Source organism: Pithys albifrons, chromosome 9 (genome assembly GCF_047495875.1).
Source record: "Pithys albifrons albifrons isolate INPA30051 chromosome 9, PitAlb_v1, whole genome shotgun sequence".
NCBI lineage: Eukaryota > Metazoa > Chordata > Aves > Passeriformes > Thamnophilidae > Pithys > Pithys albifrons.
Window position 1 is genome coordinate 147,902 of NC_092466.1, and position 19,439 is coordinate 167,340.

Below are 19,439 nucleotides of genomic sequence, written 5' to 3' on the forward strand. Positions count from 1 at the left end.
CCTGGGGTCCTCTGGGGGTCCCAAGGTGGGTCCCTGGGGGTCTCTGGAGGTCCCTGGGGGTCTCGGAGGGGTTTCTCGTGATCTCTGGAGGGGTCTCTGGAGGTCCCTGGGGGGCATCTCGTGATCTCTGGGCGGTCTATGGGGGTCCCTGGGGGGTCCCTGAGGATCTCTGGGGATCTCTGGTGGATCTTTGAGGGGTTCCTGTGGGTCCCTGGGGGATCTCTGAGAGTCTCTGGGGGTCTCTGGGGGTCTCTATGAGTCTCTGGGGGTGTCTGAGGGTCCCTGGGGGGTCTCTGGGAGTCTCTGGGGGTGTCTGAGGGTCCCTGGGGGGTCTCTGGGAGTCTCTGGGGGTGTCTGGGGGTTTCTGGGGGGTCCCAGGAGATCCCCAGGGGAGTTCTTTGGGGGTCACAGGGGGGGTCTCTGGGGTTCTGTGGGGGTCCCTAGGGGGTCCTTGGGGGTCCCTGTGGGGTCTCTGGGGGATCTCTGAGAGTCTCTGGGGGTCTCTGGAGGGTCTCTGGGGGTCCCTGGGGTGTCTCGGCGTGTGTCTGGGAGTCCCTGGAGGTCTCTGAGAGTCTCTGGGGGGTCTCTGGGGGTCCCTGGGGGTCCCTGGGGGTCTCTGCGGGTGTCTGGGGGTCCCTGGAGGGGTCTGGGGGTCTCTGGGGATCTCTGGGGGTCTCTGGGGGCATCTCAGGGTTCCTGGCGGGTGTCTAGAAGTCTCTGGGGGTCCCTCAGGGGTCTCTGCGGGTCCCTGAGAGGTCTCTGGGAGTTTCTGGGGACCCCTGGGAGTCTCTGGGGGTGTCTGAGGTTCTGTGGGGGTCCTTGGACAGTCCCTGGTGATCTATGGAGGGTCTCTGGGGGTCCCTGGGGGGTTTCGGCGGGTGTCTGGGAGTCCCTGGAGGTCTCTGAGAATCTCTGGGGGGTCTCTTGGGGGTCCCTGGGGGGTCCCTGGGGGTCTCTGGGGGTCTCTTGGAGTCTCTGGGGTCTCTGGAGGTCCCTGGGGGGTCTCTGAGGGTTTCTGGGAGTCTCTGGGGTGTCTGGGAGTCTCTGGGGGTCCCTGAGGGGTCTCTGCGGGTCCCTGAGGGATCTCTGGGAGTTTCTGGGGGCCCCTGGGAGTCTCTGGGGGTGTCTGGGGGTCTGCGGGGGTCCTTGGGCGGTCCCTGGTGATCTATGGGGAGTCTCTGGGGGTCCCTGGGGAGTCCCAGTGGGCTCTCTGGGGGTCCCTGGGGGGTCTCTGAGAGTCTCTGGTGGTCTCTGGGAGGTCCCTGGCGGGGCCCTCGGGGTCCGTGGGGGCGTCTGGGAGTCCCTGGGGGGTGTCTGGAGGTCTAGGGGGGTCCCTGGGGTGTCTGGGGGTGTCTGGGGGTCTCTGACAGTTTCTGGGGGGTCTCTGGGGGAAACTGGGGGTTCTCTGGGAGATCTCTGTAGCGTCCTGGGGGTCCCTGGGTGTCCCTGGGAGTGTCTGGGAATCTCTGGGGTCTCTGGGGGTCCCTGTGGAGTCCCTGGGGGGGTCCTCTGGGGGTCTCTGGGGTCCCCAAGGAGGTTGGCCGAGGGACGGCATTTCGGGCACCGGGGCTCCCCACGGGGTGGTTGCCGAGGGGCGACACCTCGGGCACCGGGGGTCCCCAAATGGGGGGTCCCCAAGGGGCGACATTTCGGGCGCCGGAAGTCCCCGAAGTGGGGGGTTGCCGAGGGGCGACACCTCGGGCGCCGGGGCTCCCCAAGGGGGTTCCCCGAGGGACGACATTTTGGGCACCGGGGGTCCCCAAGGGGGTTCCCCGAGGGACGACATATTGGGCACCAGGGGTCCCCAAGGGGGTTCCCCGAGGGACGACATTTCGGGCACCGGGGATCTCTGTGGGGGTCTCTGGGGTGTCTCCGGAGCATCTCTGGTGGTCTCTGGGGTTCTCTGGAGGTCTCTGTGGGATCTATGGGGGTCTCTGGTGGATCTATGAGGGGTTCCTGTGGGTCCCTGGGGTCCTCTGGGGGTCCCAAGGTGGGGTCCTCTGGGGGTCCCAAGGTGGGTCCCTGGGGGTCTCTGGAGGTCCCTGGGGGTCTCGGAGGGGTTTCTCGTGATCTCTGGAGGGGTCTCTGGAGGTCCCTGGGGGGCATCTCGTGATCTCTGGGCGGTCTATGGGGGTCCCTGGGGGGTCCCTGAGGGTCTCTGGTGGATCTTTGAGGGGTTCCTGTGGGTCCCTGGGGGATCTCTGAGAGTCTCTGGGGGTCTCTGGGGGTCTCTATGAGTCTCTGGGGGTGTCTGAGGGTCCCTGGGGGGTCTCTGGGAGTCTCTGGGGGTGTCTGGGGGTTTCTGGGGGGTCCCAGGAGATCCCCAGGGGAGTTCTTTGGGGGTCACAGGGGGGGTCTCTGGGGTTCTGTGGGGGTCCCTAGGGGGTCCTTGGGGGTCCCTGTGGGGTCTCTGGGGGATCTCTGAGAGTCTCTGGGGGTCTCTGGAGGGTCTCTGGGGGTCCCTGGGGGTCTCTGGGGGTGTCTGGGTGTCCCTGGAGGGGTCTGGGGGTCTCTGGGGATCTCTGGGGGTCTCTGGGGGCATCTGAGGGTCCCTGGCGGGTCTCTGGGGGTCCCTGGGGTGTCTCGGCATGTGTCTGGGAGTCCCTGGAGGTCTCTGAGAGTCTCTGGGGGGGTCTCTGCGGGTCCCTGGGGGTCCCTGCGGGTCTCTGCGGGTGTCTGGGGGTCCCTGGAGGGGTCTGGAAGTCTCTGGGGATCTCTGGGGGTCTCTGGGAGCATCTGAGGGTTCCACGCGGGTGTCTAGAAGTCTCTGGGGGTCCCTCAGGGGTCTCTGCGGGTCCCTGAGAGGTCTCTGGGAGTTTCTGGGGACCCCTGGGAGTCTCTGGAGGTGTCTGGGGTTCTGTGGGGGTCCTTGGGCAGTCCCTGGTGATCTATGGAGGGTCTCTGGGGGTCCCTGGGGGGTTTCGGCGGGTGTCTGGGAGTCCCTGGAGGTCTCTGAGAATCTCTGGGGGGTCTCTTGGGGGTCCCTGGGGGGTCCCTGGGGGTCTCTGGGGGTCTCTTGGAGTCTCTGGGGTCTCTGGAGGTCCCTGGGGGGTCTCTGAGGGTTTCTGGGAGACTCTGGGGTGTCTGGGAGTCTCTGGGGGTTCCCGAGGGGTCTCTGCGGGTCCCTGAGGGATCTCTGGGAGTTTCTGGGGGCCCCTGGGAGTCTCTGGGGGTGTCTGGGGGTCTGCGGGGGTCCTTGGGCGGTCCCTGGTGATCTATGGGGAGTCTCTGGGGGTCCCTGGGGAGTCCCAGTGGGCTCTCTGGGGGTCCCTGGGGGGTCTCTGAGAGTCTCTGGGGGTCTCTGGGAGGTCCCTGGCGGGGCCCTGGGGGTCCGTGGGGGCGTCTGGGAGTCCCTGGGGGGTGTCTGGAGGTCTAGGGGGGTCCCTGGGGTGTCTGGGGGTGTCTGGGGGTCTCTGACAGTTTCTGGGCGGTCTCTGGGGGAAACTGGGGGTTCTCTGGGAGATCTCTGTAGCGTCCTGGGGGTCCCTGGGTGTCCCTGGGAGTGTCTGGGAATCTCTGGGGTCTCTGGGGGTCCCTGTGGAGTCCCTGGGGGGGTCCTCTGGGGGGTCTCTGGGGTCCCCAAGGAGTTTGGCCGAGGGACGGCATTTCGGGCACCGGGGCTCCCCACGGGGTGGTTGCCGAGGGGCGACACCTCGGGCACCGGGGGTCCCCAAATGGGGGGTCCCCAAGGGGCGACATTTCGGGCGCCGGAAGTCCCCGAAGGGGGGGGTTGCCGAGGGGCGACACCTCGGGCGCCGGGGCTCCCCAAGGGGGTTCCCCGAGGGACGACATTTCGGGCACCGGGGGTCCCCAAGGGGGTTCCCCGAGGGACGACATTTCGGGCACCGGGGATCTCTGTGGGGTCTCTGGGGTGTCTCCGGAGCATCTCTGGTGGTCTCTGGGGTTCTCTGGAGGTCTCTGTGGGATCTATGGGGGTCTCTGGTGGATCTATGAGGGGTTCCTGTGGGTCCCTGGGGTCCTCTGGGGGTCCCAAGGTGGGTCCCTGGGGGTCTCTGGAGGTCCCTGGGGGTCTCGGAGGGGTTTCTCGTGATCTCTGGAGGGGTCTCTGGAGGTCCCTGGGGGGCATCTCGTGATCTCTGGGCGGTCTATGGGGGTCCCTGGGGGGTCCCTGAGGGTCTCTGGGGGTCTTTGGTGGATCTTTGAGGGGTTCCTGTGGGTCCCTGGGGGATCTCTGAGAGTCTCTGGGGGTCTCTGGGGGTCTCTATGAGTCTCTGGGGGTGTCTGAGGGTCCCTGGGGGGTCTCTGGGAGTCTCTGGGGGTGTCTGGGGGTTTCTGTGGGGTCCCAGGAGATCCCCAGGGGAGTTCTTTGGGGGTCACAGGGGGGGTCTCTGGGGTTCTGTGGGGGTCCCTAGGGGGTCCTTGGGGGTCCCTGTGGGGTCTCTGGGGGATCTCTGAGAGTCTCTGGGTGTCTCTGGAGGGTCTCTGGGGGTCTCTGGGGGTCTCTGGGTGTCCCTGGAGGGGTCTGGGGGTCTCTGGGGATCTCTGGGGGTCTCTGGGGGTATCTGAGGGTCCCTGGCGGGTGTCTGGGGGTCTCTGGGGGTCCCTGGGGTGTCTCGGCGTGTGTCTGGGAGTCCCTGGAGGTCTCTGAGAGTCTCTGGGGGGTCTCTGGGGATCCCTGGGGGTCCCTGCGGGTCTCTGCGGGTGTCTGGGGGTCCCTGGAGGGGTCTGGGGGTCTCTGGGGATCTCTGGGGGTCTCTGGGGGCATCTCAGGGTTCCTGGCGGGTGTCTAGAAGTCTCTGGGTGTCCCTCAGTGGTCTCTGCGGGTCCCTGAGGTGTCTCTGGGAGTTTCTGGGGACTCCTGGGAGTCTCTGGGGGTGTCTGAGGTTCTGTGGGGGTCCTTGGGCAGTCCCTGGTGATCTATGGAGGGTCTCTGGGGGTCCCTGGGGGATTTCGGCGGGTGTCTGGGAGTCCCTGGAGGTCTCTGAGAATCTCTGGGGGGTCTCTGGGGGGTCCCTGGGGGGTCCCTGGGGTCCTCTGGGGGTCCCAAGGTGGGTCCCTGGGGGTCTCTGGAGGTCCCTGGGGGTCTCGGAGGGGTTTCTCGTGATCTCTGGAGGGGTCTCTGGAGGTCCCCGGGGGGCATCTCGTGATCTCTGGGCGGTCTATGGGGGTCCCTGGGGGGTCCCTGAGGGTCTCTGGGGGTCTTTGTGAGTCTCTGGGGGTGTCTGAGGGTCCCTGGGGGGTCTCTGGGGGTGTCTGGGGATTTCTGGGGGGTCCGAGGGGATCCCCAGGGGAGTTCCTTGGGGGTCCCTGGGGGGTCTCTGGTGGATCTTTGAGGGGTTCCTGTGGGTCCCTGGGGGATCTCTGAGAGTCTCTGGGGGTCTCTGTGAGTCTCTGGGGGTGTCTGAGGGTCCCTGGGGGGTCTCTGGGAGTCTCTGGGGATGTCTGGGGGTTTCTGGGGGGTCCCAGGAGATCCCCAGGGGAGTTCTTTGGGGGTCACAGGGGGGGTCTCTGGGGATCTGTGGGGGTCCCTATGGGGTCCTTGGGGGTCCCTGTGGGGTCTCTGGGGGTCTCTGGGGGGGTCTCTGGGGGTCCCTGGGGGTCCCATGAGGGGTCTGGGGGTCTCTGGGGATCTCTGGGGGCATCTGAGGGGCCCTGGCAGGTGTCTGGGGGTCTCTGGGTGTCCCTGGGGGGTCTCGGCGTGTGTCTGGGAGTCCCTGGAGGTCTCTGAGAGTCTCTGGGGGGTCCCTGAGGGTCTCTGGGGGTGTCTGGGGGTCCCTGGAGGGGTCTGGGGGTCTCTGGGGATCTCTGGGGGTCTCTGGGGGCATCTGAGGGTTCCTGGCGGGTGTCTGGGAGTCTCTGGGGGTCCCTCAGGGGTCTCTGCGGGTCCCTGAGGGGTCTCCGGGAGTTTCTGGGGGCCCCTGGGAGTCTCTGCGGGTGTCTGGGGGTCTGTGGGGGTCCTTGGGCAGTCCCTGGTGATCTATGGAGGGTCTCTGGGGGTCCCTGGGGGGTCTCGGCGGGTGTCTGGGAGTCCCTGGAGGTCTCTGAGAATCTCTGGGGGGTCTCTGGTGGTCCCTGGGGGGTCTCTGGGGCTTTCTGGTGGTCCCTGGGGGGTCCATGGGGGTCTCTTGGAGTCTCTGGAGGTCCCTGGGGGGGTCTCTGAGGGTTTCTGGGAGTCTCTGGGGTGTCTGGGAGTCTCTGGGGGTTCCTGAGGGGTCTCTGCGGGTCCCTGAGGGATCTCTGGGAGTTTCTGGGGGCCCCTGGGAGTCTCTGGGGGTGTCTGGGGGTCTGCGGGGGTCCTTGGGCGGTCCCTGGTGATCTATGGGGAGTCTCTGGGGGGTCCCTGGGGAGTCCCAGTGGGCTCTCTGGGGGTCCTTGGGGGGTCTCTGAGAGTCTCTGGGGGTCTCTGGGGGGTCCCTGGGGGGGCCCTAGGGGTCCGTGGGGGCGTCTGGGAGTCCCTTGGGGGTGTCTGGGGGTCTCTGACAGTCTCTGGGGGGTCTCTGGGGGAAACTGGGGGTTCTCTGGGAGATCTCTGTAGCTTCCTGAGGGACCCTGGGGGTCCCTGTGAGTGTCTGGGAATCTCTGGGGTCTTTGGGGGTCCCTGGGGGGTCCCTGGGTGGGTCTCTGGGGTCCCCAAGGAGGTTGTCCATGGGGCGACACCTCGGGCGCAGAGGCTCCCCAAGGGCGTGCTGGCCGAGGTGCGACACCTTGGCCGCCGGGGTTCCCCGAGGGGGTGTTGCCGAGGGGCGACACCTCGGGCGCTGGGGCTCCTCGAAGGGGGGGTTCCCGAGGGACGACATTTCGGGCACCCGGGGTCCCCAAGGGAGGTTCCCGAGGGCCGACATTGCTGGGCTGTGGGCAATGGGGGTCCCTGAGTTCCCCAGGCACCCCCTGACCACTCTTACCTCCCCTTACCTCCCTGTGACTCCTCTGAGACCCACGATCCACTGTGAGACCCCCCTCATTTCTCTCTGACTTCTCCTGGATCGCTTTGGACCCTCCTGAACTCCCCTGGACCCCCCTGAATCCCCCTTGGACTTTCCTCAACTCTCTTGGACCACTTTGCACCCCCCCCCAGCCCCCCTTGACACTCTCAAAAACCTTGGACCCTCTTGAATCACACTTGGACTCCCCTGGACCCCTCCAAACCCCCTGAAGCCCCCTGGACCCCTCTCAAACCTGCCTGGGACCCCTTGGACCCTCCTTAGACCCTTCTGGACCCCTTCGAACCTTTCTGGACACCTCTGAGACTCCCCTGGACACTCCTGGACCCCCCCCAAAACCCCCTGGACCCTCCGAATCTCTCCTGGACCCCCTTGGACCCGTCTGAAACCCCCTTCCACTCCCTTAAAACCCCCTGAACCCTCCTGAACATTCCTGGACCACCTTGAATCCTCCTAGGGCCCCCATGGACCACCCCCTCATACCCCCAGGGAAAACCCCTGGACCCTCCTGGACCAACTTGAACTCTCCTGGACCCCCCAAAACGCTTTGGACCCCTCTGGACCCCCCTGGGCCCTCTCGGACTTCCCTGGACGTCCCATGTCCCCTGCATGTCCCCCCATAGCCTTCCCATGTCCCCAATGTTCCCCCCATGTTTCCTCCATGTCCCCTGCGTCCCCCATGTCCACCCCATCTCCCTCATGTCCTCCCCATGTCCCCTCGATGTACCCCCATGTCCCCCTGGTGTCCTCCCATGTCCCCCTGATGTCCCCCCCCATGTCCTCCCCGTGTCCCCCCCCATGTCCTCCCCTTGTCCCCCCATGTCCCCCCAATGTATGTCACTCCATGGCCTCCCAAGACACGCAGCTGCCAGCACAGGACACACACAAATCCCTCCGAAATTCTGGAACACGACATTCCTCTGCAGGGCTGAAAACAAGACGGGGAGGCTTTTTTCCTTTCCGTAGGTGGACTAATGCCCCCAAAACCAGGGAGCTGGGACAGTGGCTGCTCCCTGCACTCTGCTGCACTTTCCACAGCTCCTTCGTTGACTTCCTGGTGGATTTGTGCATCCTCTGAAGGTGGCACTTCTCTGCAAAGCAACTCAGCAAATCCCTTCAGTTTGATTTGTTTCCAGATTTTTCTCCCTAGCACCACAGAGCTCAAAAAGGAAATCAGAAAACCAGGAAAAAAACCCAAAGAACAAAAAATCGCACCGTGCCAACCCCCAGCTCCTCCCACAAAGCTCAAGGGGTCCCATGTGTGTCCCCGCCACCTCCAGCTGGCCACCAGGCCCCCAGAGCTGAGGGAAATCTGAGCAGATACTGAGAAACCTCCTTTGCTGAGCACACTCATCACTGCAGTCCTTCAGGCTTTGCAAGAGTCTGTAGGGATCAGACCCCAATTCCAATCCCTGACTACCTTTCTAACAGGTTTTGTTAGACACACACTGGGTGGTCACTCCAAGAACAGCACACAGAGACTGCACAAGGCATTACAGGATTGCCACAAAGAACAGAAGTACCTTTTCTTTCGCATGGTTTTTCCTCTGCAATAACTACCGACTGGTCTGGTTCCTACTGGACATTTCCCTTGAGGATTCAGGGCCCTCTGGTGAGGTGGGGTTGTTTAGGGCTGATCCTCACAGGCCCAGACCAAACCCAGCCACCCCATCACTGCTGCACCTGGGATCAGATGGAAATCTCAATACAGCATATAAATGCTCCCCTTCCCTACTACTCAGTCTTTCCTTACAGATGCAAGGAGCAGATTTACTCCATCCTTTGCAGGGACTTGCTTAACTCCTGGCACTGTCCCTGTCCCAGGGAAGCTGCACTAGGACTGTGGGTCTGGGTCCTCTCCAGGCACAATGCAGCTGCTCATATTAACAGCATCAGCAATGCCCTCATTTTTTAGCAGGTCAAACTGCCGAGATACAATCCCAAGAAAAGCAATTCTTTTCCAGATTGTCACTGCATTCAGGCTGGTGCTCACCATGCACAGAACCTGCAGCACAGACACAGCAGAGGGCTCAGGGACACTCAGCATGCACAGACAGAGCAGCACAGACACAGCAGAGGGCTCAGGGACACTCAGCATGCACAGAACCTGCAGCACAGACAGAGCAGAGGGCTCAGGGACACTCAGCAATCACAGAACCTGCAGCACAGACAGAGCAGGGGGCTCAGGGACACTCAGCAGGCACAGAACCTGCAGCACAGACAGAGCAGGGGGCTCAGGGACACTCAGCAATCACAGAACCTGCAGCACAGACAGAGCAGGGGGCTCAGGGACACTCAGCAGGCACAGAACCTGCAGCACAGACAGAGCAGGGGGCTCAGGGACACTCAGCAGGCACAGAACCTGCAGCACAGACACAGCAGGGGGCTCAGGGACACTCAGCATGCACAGACAGAGCAGCACAGACACAGCAGAGGGCTCAGGGACACTCAGCATGCACAGAACCTGCAGCACAGACAGAGCAGGGGGCTCAGGGACACTCAGCAGGCACAGAACCTGCAGCACAGACACAGCAGAGGGCTCAGGGACACTCAGCAGGCACAGAACCTGCAGCACAGACACAGCAGAGGGCTCAGGGACACTCAGCAGGCACAGAACCTGCAGCACAGACACAGCAGGGGGCTCAGGGACACTCAGCAGGCACAGACAGAGCAGCACAGACACAGCAGAGGGCTCAGGGACACTCAGCTGCTCATCCAAACACTCACAGCTCCGCCCACAGGCTCTATGTTCCCAGAGGGAAAAACGACTGGACGGGACACACCTCGGACATCACAGTTCCTCTCATTCCTGGTGCCCTGCAAAGTCACAGGAAGTACAGTCCCTCTCAGACCCTTCACCCCTGAACACGAGGACACCTGCACTTTACACTGGATCCCAGGGACCTGCACAAGTGTGTTCAAGTGAGCACAAGTCGATGGCTCCCTCTGACACATCCAGCCCTCCCTTCCCTCTGAGAAGTCCCAAAGACTCCCACTCCACCCCTGCGTCTGTGCCCTGTGCAGCACCCGCACCGAGCTCAGCTCTCCCCTGGCCCTAGGACATTTCTGCACGTCACCTGTTACTGATTACAGAGCACAGGATAAGGCAAGAACAAATTTGGCAGCACTTAACACCTGGAGTTTTCTTTCTCCACAAATTGCTGCTGTTCCTCCTGGCTCTGGAGGTTCCTGCACGAGCCCTTGTCCCAGCCCTGCCACACACACACAAGAAGCAACAGGCACACAGGCGCTGCTTTCACAATTCCTGACCCAAACCCTTGCCTTTCCTGCCCAAAGCTGAGGGAAATCTGACAGAGTATTAACAAATCAGCTTTGCTGACAGCAGTCAGCGCTCCACTCCTTCGGACGTTGCAAAACTTTGTAGGGAACAGACCCAAATTCTAAAGTGCAGTCTCACTCTCTAACAGATTTTGTTAGAGAGAGAGTGAGCCGTGACTCATAGAACAGGAAAAAAAGACTGCACAAGGAATAACAGAAGGTTTCTCAGAAGAACTCAAGTTCCTCTTTCCCTCATCATGCCGGGACTGCAGGACCCAGCATTTAAAAGACCCTAGCATTTAAAAGACAATACAATTGTTACTGATTCTTAAACCTCTGCAACGTGGTTATTTCCCAGAGAACTGAACCAGCACTAAACTACTCCCACATCCCTGCAGTGCTTTGGGGAGTAGCAAGATGATGTCCCACTTGTGCTTGGAAAAATTCAAGAGAAGGAAAAGTCAGTTCCCTTCTCTCTCTCTGATCCATAAACAAAGCAGTCCTGTAGGACAACGCAGGCTATTCACAGGAGGCCTGATTTAACAGGGATAACAATGGAAACAAACAAAGCCCCCCAAAACAGGAAGGTAAAATCATGCTGCTTTTCTAACAGGAGCACAAAAAACTCATTCAAGCCTGAAAGGAAATTACAAACCACAAGAAAAAGAACCAAAAGAAACGCTCTGCCTTGATACAACTCTCTGATCGTTCCAAAGGAAATTCTCCACAGATCATAAGCAATTACCAATCATTTCGCCTCTGTAAATAAATAAGGACTTGGGTTTCTGTTCAGGTGCTGGACGTGTCCACTGAGGGTTCAGGGGTACCGTGAGGTAGTTTAGGGCTGATCCTGCTGAGAGAATGCAGTCTGATAGCCTGGAGTATCCTCTCTGCCAGTGAAGTGCTCCTTGTCAGGGGTTGTGTCATGCCATCCTCAGGCAGCTCAAACAAGCCAAGGAGGGAGGGCCTGCAGCAAAGGAATCCTGGGGGGAGAGGGGAGAGGAACAGTGAACAGGTGAGGACAGCCTGTGCTTCACAAGAATGCTCAGATTACCTGGAACCCCTTTGCAGAGACTTGCTTAACTCCTGGCACTGTCCCTGTCCCAGGGAAGCTGCACTAGTGTCCTGGGTTGAGCTGGCAAAACGCCAACTGTCCAGGACAGAGTGAAGAGGGTTCCTCCTCCCCCCAACCAGCCAAGGGAAAAAAAGAAGAGAGAGAGAAAAGGAAAAACCTCAAAAGCAGGTTTATGCTGGAACTAACTACATGTATTTACACAGAAAAGAGAAAATTAAGAGGAAACTACAATATAACACACACTTACACAAGTTATGTATAACAAGAAATAATTTCCCACTTCCCAGTAAACACAAATTCTACCATTTCAACTACAAATCATTCTAGAGAAGTCAATTCTTCAGAGACAGACTTAAGCAGAGAGAAAAGCTAAGAACAAACATTTTACTTCCCTAAGATAACATGATGGTAAGCTGGTACTCCAGGCTTGGGCCTCCCCATCCCTCCTGGGACAGCAGAGTGTCTTGCTGGGACCACAGCTGTGAAGCAACTGCCTAAGCCACTCCCACACACCAGCTCTTACCCCTTTTGAGATGATGCAATATGGTATGGAATACAATATTATTGGCCAGAAGAAGTCAGCTGTTAGCTAGCTCAGTCCAGCTCAAGTCAGCTGACAATTCCCAGGCCTAGCTGAACTTTTAAAAACTAAATTTAGGCCCATCTGGCCAAACCCATAACAACTAGGACTGTGGGTCTGGGTCCTCTCCAGGCACAATGCAGCTACTGATAATAACAGCATCAGCAATGCACTCATTTTTTTATCAGCTCAAATTGCCATGATAGAAACCCAAGAAAAGCAATCCTTTTCCAGATTGTAACTCCAGAGGGCTCAGGGACACTCAGCAGGCACAGACAGAGCAGCACAGACAGAGCAGAGGGCTCAGGGACACTCAGCATGCACAGAACCTGCAGCACAGACACAGCAGAGGGCTCAGGGACACTCAGCATGCACAGAACCTGCAGCACAGACACAGCAGAGGGCTCAGGGACACTCAGCAGGCACAGACAGAGCAGCACAGACACAGCAGAGGGCTCAGGGACACTCAGCATGCACAGACAGAGCAGCACAGACACAGCAGAGGGCTCAGGGACACTCAGCATCCACAGAACCTGCAGCACAGACACAGCAGAGGGCTCAGGGACACTCAGCATGCACAGAATCTGCAGCACAGACACAGCAGAGGGCTCAGGGACACTCAGCATGCACAGACAGAGCAGCACAGACACAGCAGAGGGCTCAGGGACACTCAGCATCCACAGAACCTGCAGCACAGACACAGCAGAGGGCTCAGGGACACTCAGCATGCACAGAATCTGCAGCACAGACACAGCAGAGGGCTCAGGGACACTCAGCATGCACAGAACCTGCAGCACAGACACAGCAGAGGGCTCAGGGACACTCAGCAGGCACAGACAGAGCAGCACAGACACAGCAGAGGGCTCAGGGACACTCAGCATGCACAGACAGAGCAGCACAGACACAGCAGAGGGCTCAGGGACACTCAGCATCCACAGAACCTGCAGCACAGACACAGCAGAGGGCTCAGGGACACTCAGCATGCACAGAATCTGCAGCACAGACACAGCAGAGGGCTCAGGGACACTCAGCATGCACAGACAGAGCAGCACAGACACAGCAGAGGGCTCAGGGACACTCAGCATCCACAGAACCTGCAGCACAGACACAGCAGAGGGCTCAGGGACACTCAGCATGCACAGAATCTGCAGCACAGACACAGCAGAGGGCTCAGGGACACTCAGCATGCACAGAACCTGCAGCACAGACACAGCAGAGGGCTCAGGGACACTCAGCCACTGCCATGGCTCTTCATGCACAGGGCACAAGCTCAGACACTCTCAGAGCAGCAGTTATTGAGGGTGAAACAGCTCATCTCTCAGACAATCTTTACTTACCCAAATCTTGAACAAAACAAACACTATCTGGGGTAAGAGTTAACTGTGCACTCAAAATGTCTAATTTTATATGAGCTGCCTGAATCTCCCAAGTCCATGCAACTGAACAGGAGACAACCATTACTTATAGGCCATCAAGTGGATAAATCTTCATCTTTTAAATAGCATATATTTGAGCTGATTGCTAAACTAAGTGCTGTGAAAAATAAGGCCTTTCTGAGGTTACCAGGAAAACCTTACAAAAGCCAAGTTCCAATGAACAAGAAGACACAGCAAGACCTTGCCTTCTGCCTACAACACACTTCATTTTGCTGATTATCAAACCTTAGCAAGAGACCATTCTCACAGAGGCATTTCTTCTCTGCTGAATGCAGCCCAGGGATGCAGAGCCCAAGCCACCTACCCTGCCTGGGCACGCTGTGAACAGTTTGTGCAGAGACTGGGCCAGCTGGATCCTGGGATTGTTCACCATTTGCCCCACAGGATCATGTTCTTCCTTCCCAGCAAAGGCCAGCTGGGAGAATGCAGTCTGATAGCCTGGAGTATCCTCTGTGTCAATGAAGTGCTCCTTGTCAGGGGTCGTGTCATCCTCAGGCAGCTCGAACAAGCCAAGGAGGGAGGGCCTGCAGCAAAGGAATCCTGGGGGGAGAGGGGAGGGGAACAGTGAACAGGTGAGGACAGCCTGTGCTTCACAAGAACGCTCAGATTACCTGGAACCCCTTTGCAGGGACTTGCTTAACTCCTGGCACCGTCCCTGTCCCAGGGAAGCTGCACTAGGACTGTGGGTCTGGGTCCTTTCCAGGCACAATGCAGCTGCTCATATTAACAGCATCAGCAATGCCCGCATTTTTTAGCAGCTCAAATTGCTGTGATACAAACCCAAGAATAGCAATTCTTTTCCAGATTACAGCTTTTCTCTAAGTACATTCAAAAAGAGTTCTAGTCCAGGACCTGGTTACTGTCATTCAGTTCAGGCTACCTGAGCCCCCAGACTGCTGGACTGCCTTTCAGTCTCCAGAGCTTTCCCCCAGATTCCACTTTCAGGCTAAGACTCTACAGCCTGTCAGGTTGTGAGTATTCTCAGGCCTCCTGACTATGACAGTTACAAGTCAAAAGTGGGCCCAGCTTTCCAGAAGGAATGCAAGCTGACAGTAGCCTAATTCCCTTCAGTGGAGCTCTACTCAGCCAAATCCAGGCTCAAACACATCTCAAACCAGCTCTGCCATTTGCTTTGAAAACACACTTCCCTTTGTGCAGTGAAGGATGAAAAGGTATGAAAAGCCTCAAGCTGAGTCTCACCACAACAGTGGGCCTGAAGAAATGCCAAAGGAGTTTATTGGAGGGGCCTATTCTGGTGAAAGCTTCTACTTTCCAGACCTTCAACAGCATCACCAGCAGACCCTGAAGAAGTGTGGCACCTACCACAGCTTGGGGTACTCAGTGTCCATCACGGGAGGACATTCTGTTAATGTCTTTGTGATGCCAACAGCACGGATCTGCTTTTCAACTTCTCCAAGACTCTTTCTGGATTTCAGGAATCATCATTTTCTCCAAGCCTGTTTCAAACATCCTAGTATGACAGTTAGAGAAAAAGTATCAGAACGATTTATCACCCTATGGTGACCAAAGAAAAGCAGAAACCACACAAAGCACCAGGAAACAGAGAACACAAGACAATTTGTTTCTTAACAATTGCTGCCCTCTTACATAGATCTTTGCACATACAAACTTTTTACAAAGGATAAAAACCAGAGACAGCAATGATTCCCTTTTATGACCCGCTCAGGAGATCAGTAACTTGAACTATCAGTGAGGAACTGTGGGCAGAAAATCAGAAATGAACCCCAAAAGGAGAGGCACCCGGGCAGTCAGATTGGCGCCAAACCTCCTTTGCCATTTCAGCCAGAGAGACAACTCTTTCCTGCTTCAAAGGCAAAAACTGCACAGCAGCCTGAAATACAACCCAAGCCAACAGAACACACTCCCTTTGGCTGTATGCTGCCAAGTATTTCCTGCAGAGCTCATGCCCCATTTCCTGTGCCATACTAGTTAATGAAGACGAGAAAGCAACGAGAAAAAGGATGAAGTAAAACTCCAGATGAAAACAAGAGAATTGCTTTAGAGTCAGCAGCAAAATGCATTCTAAGAAGGAGACAGGAAGGGCAGCCTTCATAAATGTTCCCTTTTACTGAAGGGCATTAACTTGCTGCTCCAAAGTTTGCCTAAAAACTGCTCATCTTCTCGGGCACCACAACACTGAAACGTGGAACGCTGGAAGCACCACTTCCATTTGGTTGGTGGAACACCACTGGAAGAACCCTGTAATTCTTGCTCCTCTACAGGAGGCATCAAGCAGATTTTAAAGGATTAATAACAGACCTTGTGTGATCTGTGTAGAGATAACATCACGAATTTCATCAGCATGGCCATCTGCCTGGGGATGATTTCAACAATGTGTCACAGCTTTGACAGAGGAACGTAAACCCTTCCTCAGAACTTTATTCCCATGAAGGCCAAAATGACACAAAAGCATGGAATGTTTCCCAGCATGAACACAAACTGCAGAGAGCAGTGGTCAGAATGGCTGTGCTGTGTGGCAGGGCAAGTGTGTTGCTATTAGCTGGAGATTAAATGGAGACACTTTCAGACAAGTAACGACATCACACACACCAGGAAAGGAGGAGAACTACACAAGTCCTTTAGTTCCATTCCCTCAGTTTTCATGGAGTGTCACCTGCTGTGGCCACTGCCCTTTATGCCCCCTTGACTCCAGAGCATTTGGAGCAAGTCCCTGGAGCCACCAGAGTCCCACCCATGTACAGGATGCCTGATCTGTGCAACTGCACACTCTGAACCGCTCGTGTCACACTGGAGCTTTTCAGAGCAAGGAACTTACTTTTGATAAGTTTTGTTGGTTTGGAACTTGGAAGTCTTTGGAATAGCAGAATGAAGACCTGTTTCCTGTACCAGTCAACTGATTCACTGGAAATTTAAAAGAACAGTTATTCAGTTCACAGTGGGCTTTGACTGGTGCTGTCACTTTACAGAAAACACAGAGAAAGTTGTTCCCATCTCTTTAACTGATAAATGTGACATTTTTGCTCCTGAAGTGTTAACCTTTGGCATGACTGCACACTGCAGAACCAAAGCCCACAGAAGTCAGTTTTGAATGCAATTTGAGCTCATACTCACGGGGGCATATGCTCCATGATGCTGTTTAGCAGGTCAAAGCCTTGGGGATCACTGGCTTTCAAGGCAATCAGCTTCAGGAATCCCCCCAACACTCCAGGCTGCAAGGAAAGCAAACATGAAGCTCTAGGCAACTGTTCTTCCTAAGTGGCCCAGCAGAAAGTTGGCTCTGACCATCGAAGACACACACCAGTGCAAAAGCATCCCTAACCTAAACCAGGATTCTGATCCTGCAGTGCAGGACAAGGAAGACACGTTGTGGCTCCTTCTCACTCACTCACTCACTCACTCACTCACTCACTCCACTCACTCACTCACTCACTCACTCCACTCACTCACTCCACTCACTCACTCACTCACTCACTCACTCCACTCACTCCACTCACTCACTCACTCACTCAGTCACTCCACTCACTCATTCACTCCCTGACTCACTCCACTCACTCACTCACTCCACTCACTCACTCCCTCACTCACTCACTCACTCACTCACTCACTCACTCACTCCACTCACTCACTCACTCATTCACTCACTCACTCACTCCACTCACTCACTCACTCCACTCACTCACTCCACTCACTCCACTCACTCACTCACTCACTCATTCACTCACTCACTCCCTCACTCACTCACTCACTCACTCCCTCACTCACTCACTCACTCACTCACTCACTCACTCACTCATTCACTCCCTCACTCACTCACTCACTCACTCACTCCCTCACTCACTCACTCACTCACTCACTCACTCACTCACTCACTCACTCCACTCACTCACTCCACTCACTCACTCCACTCACTCACTCACTCACTCACTCACTCACTCACTCACTCTCCTCAAGCCTGTTCTGAACACAAGCCCTGAGAGTTCTGCTGGTCCACATGTTCCACAGGAAGCAAACAAGGCAAGAAAATTCTGGGAAACTGCCACTTGCCAAAACCAAGTGCAGGAATTTTCCATCTCGGCTGACAAAAGCACAGGAGCCCAGGATTCACCTCACCCCCAGGACGGGAAAGCACCCACCGAGCTGCATGCAGAGTATTTATCCGTGTATGGAGCGCCACTGAGGCCCAGCCCAGCCCAGCCCCTGCCCCGCGGCCCCGGCACTCACGATCTTGGCGGCGGCGCTGCGGGCGATGGTGCCGGCGCCGCGCTCCAGGAACGCCTCTGCAGCAGCCGCACCGGCGGCGGGATGTTCCCCGCGCGCTCCCGCGGCACCGGCTGCGGCAGGTGCGGGAAAACAGCGCCATGAACGAACACGGGATGTGGCATCGAGCAGGAGAGACAGAGAGGCGGACTCCGGGCGAGCACAGGAGGGACGGCGCGCTGTGCTCCGCGCATGCGCAGTACCGACGGCGCTGTGTATACCGCGCGTGCGCAGTAGGGACGGCGCTCCGTACTCCGCGCATGCGCAGTAGGGACGGCGCTCTGTACTCCGCGCATGCGCAGTTGGGACGGCGCGCTGTACTCCGCGCGTGCGCAGTTGGGAGGGCGCGCTGTACTCCGCGCATGCGCAGTAGCGACGGCGCTCCGTACTCCGCGTTTGCGCAGTAGGGACGGCGCTCTGTACTCCGCGCATGCGCAGTTGGGACGGCGCGCTGTACTCCGCGCGTGCGCAGTTGGGAGGGCGCGCTGTACTCCGCGCATGCGCAGTAGCGACGGCGCGCCGTACTCCGCGCTTGCGCAGTACCGCCGAAGCTCCCTAATCCGCACGTGCGCAGTAGCGATGCAGATACCGCTGCCCAAACGCCGGTTCGAATCCCGCCCTCGCCGGCCCTTCTCCCTCGCTGGCGCCGCCTGCCGGACATGTCCAAGAACTGCATCGTAGTCCAGCCCCCACCACCTCCAATGCCCGCCGGGGGTCCCCAAGGAGGGGCGTGACGAGGGGCGACACCTCGGTCGCCGGGGGTCCGCAAGGCGAGGTTGCCGAGGGCCGACACCTCGGGCGCCGAGAGTCATCGGGTTGAGGTTGCGGCGGGGCGACACCTCGGGCGCCGGGACTCCCCAAGGGGGGATTGCCGAGGGACGACAGTTTTGGGCACCGGGGGTCCCCAAGGGGGTTCCCGGAGGGACGACAGTTTTGGGCACCGGGGGTCCCCAAGGGGGTTCCCCGACGGACGACATTTTGGGCACCGGGGGTCCCCAAGGGGGTTCCCGGAGGGACGACAATTTTGGGCACCGGGGGTCCCCAAGGGGGTTCCCCGACGGACGACATTTTGGGCACCGGGGGTCCCCAAGGGGGTTTCCCGACGGACGACATTTTGGGCACCGGGGGTGCCCAAGGGGGTTCCCCGACGGACGACATTTTGGGCACCGGGGGTCCCCAAGGGGGTTCCCCGACGGACGACATTTCGGGCACCGGGGGTCCCCAAGGGGGGTTCCCGACGGACGACATTTCGGGCACCGGGGGTCCCCAAGGGGGTTCCCCGACGGACGACATTTTGGGCACCGGGGGTCCCCAAGGGGGTTCCCCGAGGGACGACATTTCGGGCACCGGGGATCTCTGTGGGGGTCTCTGGGGTGTCTCCGGAGCATCTCTGGTGGTCTCTGGGGTTCTCTGGAGGTCTCTGTGGGATCTATGGGGGTCTCTGGTGGATCTATGAGGGGTTTCTGTGGGTCCCTGGGGTCCTCTGGGGGTCCCAAGGTGGGTCCCTGGGGGTCTCTGGAGGTCCCTGGGGGTCTCGGAGGGGTTTCTCGTGATCTCTGGAGGGGTCTCTGGAGGTCCCCGGGGGGCATCTCGTGATCTCTGGGCGGTCTATGGGGGTCCCTGGGGGGTCCCTGAGGGTCTCTGGGGGTCTTTGTGAGTCTCTGGGGGTGTCTGAGGGTCCCTGGGGGGTCTCTGGGGGTGTCTGGGGATTTCTGGGGGGTCCGAGGGGATCCCCAGGGGAGTTCCTTGGGGGTCCCTGGGGGGTCTCTGGTGGATCTTTGAGGGGTTCCTGTGGGTCCCTGGGGGATCTCTGAGAGTCTCTGGGGGTCTCTGTGAGTCTCTGGGGGTGTCTGAGGGTCCCTGGGGGGTCTCTGGGAGTCTCTGGGGATGTCTGGGGGTTTCTGGGGGGTCCCAGGAGATCCCCAGGG

The 19,439-nt window shown here is 58.6% G+C and overlaps 1 long non-coding RNA gene across 1 annotated transcript; it reads right to left on the minus strand.

The window, feature by feature from the left end:
- Nucleotides 1-14,304: 14,304 nt before the first annotated feature.
- Nucleotides 14,305-16,559, minus strand: LOC139675830 (uncharacterized). Its single transcript, XR_011698553.1, has 3 exons — nucleotides 16,366-16,559; nucleotides 16,070-16,155; nucleotides 14,305-14,743 (listed from the first exon to the last, which is right to left on the minus strand). It is a non-coding gene; the product is annotated as an uncharacterized lncRNA (long non-coding RNA).
- Nucleotides 16,560-19,439: the final 2,880 nt, after the last annotated feature.